The following is a 1723-nucleotide window of genomic DNA, read 5'->3' as shown; positions in this document are numbered from 1 at the left end:
CAACAGTTCCATGATACATCTTCAAGGATATGAACATGTATGGCTAAGCACAATTGATAACAGTGCATCTAAATTCCAAAATCAATCTCCACAATAGTCTACGTGTTTTCTATTGCAAAAGGGGCCCTTTAGAGTAGTGAGAGAAGATCTTCACCCTGAAACCTACAGTGTCCCTTTTCAGTAGGAAGTAGCTAAGTGCTGTCCCCTTTTCCTTGTGAATCAGGGTGAAATCTCTCTCAAGGAGGAGTGATAGGGAATGGCAAAGGACACACTGACAAAGGAGATTAATCAGAACTGGCTTTGACAAGCACTGTGGCAATGGGACAATTAAAACAGACTTTTAAGGGGGGAAAAAAAGAGAAACGAAGTGGGGGGTAGGGTAGAAAAGAGTGCAACAATGAATGAATGGAAACCCAAAATCTCTGTAAATGTTCACTAACATTAATAAAATTTAACAAAAAAACAAAAAAAGTAAAAAACAAACAAACAAAAAATTCCAACAGAGTGAAAAATAAACCTACTGACTGCAGAAAATCATTTGACAATACTGTTTCAGAGAAAGGTCTCCAGTCAGAAGTTTACAGAATCCTACAGGTCCTCCACAAGAAAAAGACTGATGATACAATTACAAAATGGGCAAAAGACATGGAAAGATTTTTCCCAGAGGAAGATATTTGGATGGCCAGAAGACACATGATGGAATGCTCAAAATCACTGGCCATAAGAGAGATGCAAATTAAAACCACAAAGAGACACCATCTTACCCCAGTAGTAGTGGCAAACCTTAACAGGGCAGCAAGTCATAAATGCTTGAGAGGATGTGGCAAGAAAGTAACTCTTACACATTGTTTGTGGAATTGTGAAATGGTACAACCACTCTGGAAGGCATTTTGGCCTATCCACAAAAAGTTGAACATAGAAATTCCATATGAACTGTTTAAGAGGGGAAAATATTAGGTATTTTTGTCATGACAGGAGTCCAGAGTGAAGGCTGTAAGGTGGAGTGGACCTAGGGGGAGGGATTGTAAAACAATAAAGGAATTTTTCTTTTACTTTTCCAAGAAGGTAGTGTACTAGGGGGAAGGGTTGGAAGGGGAGAAAAGTGCAACAATGAATGAATGGAAATCCAAAGTCTCTGTAAATTTTCATTGAAATGAATAATAAATTTTTAAAATAATTAAAAAAAGAGTTTAAAAAATTCCATATGACCCAGTTATTCCACTGCTTGGAATATACCCCAAAAGAATGAGAACTGAGGCACTAATGGAGACTTGTACACCAAAGTACAATGTAAAATGTACAATGCAGTTTTATTCACCATCACAATAACATGGAAATAGCCAAAATGTCCAACCACAATCGAATGGATTGAGAAATAATGGTACATTCACATGATGGCATACTCCACAGCACTCAAGAGCAATGATTTTCTAAATTACTACCTAAATTGTGAGGGACTGGAAAGCATTATGCTAAGTGAACTAATTCAGTCCCATAAGGACAAATACTGTATAAACAGTTATGATAGAACGAATATGAGGATCCAAGGAGGGGAGAGGAGGAGCAGGGGCGTGAGGATGGAGGGAGCTGCTTAATCATAGGGTCACTCGATTTGATGGGTGGAGGGGGGGAGTTGTGAAAGAAATGAGAAAGATGAAGTATGTAAAACAATGTATAGAAACTTTGTAAATAAACCAGTATAAAATAAAAAGAGAAAAAATAT

The sequence above is a fragment of the Elephantulus edwardii genome, unplaced genomic scaffold, assembly GCF_000299155.1.
Source record: "Elephantulus edwardii isolate Elephantulus edwardi_28Jun2011 unplaced genomic scaffold, EleEdw1.0 scaffold00308, whole genome shotgun sequence".
Lineage (NCBI taxonomy): Eukaryota > Metazoa > Chordata > Mammalia > Macroscelidea > Macroscelididae > Elephantulus > Elephantulus edwardii.
This window is presented reverse-complemented; position numbering follows the sequence as displayed.